This window comes from Fukomys damarensis, unplaced genomic scaffold (genome assembly GCF_012274545.1).
Source record: "Fukomys damarensis isolate Sample0158 unplaced genomic scaffold, DMR_v1.0_HiC HiC_scaffold_31, whole genome shotgun sequence".
Classification (NCBI taxonomy): Eukaryota; Metazoa; Chordata; class Mammalia; order Rodentia; family Bathyergidae; genus Fukomys; species Fukomys damarensis.
The window spans coordinates 25,500,792-25,500,998 of record NW_022900943.1 but is presented as its reverse complement, the minus strand read 5'-3'; positions in this window follow the sequence as shown (position 1 = coordinate 25,500,998).

Genomic DNA, 207 nt, shown 5'->3' with positions numbered 1-207 from the left:
TGTGTGTGTGTGTGTGTGTGTGTGTGTGTGTGTGTGTGCTCGCGCGCACGCGCACTGAGGATGATTATAGTGGAAAGATTTTGTTGCTAATATGGCAATCTCTTTAGCATCTGCTTTTCCATGGTGCACTATGGGCATGGCTAACTATAGGCCTTTTCCTCTGTTGCAAGACCCAACCACCTACGCTAATTTGAGAGGTAAAGTCAT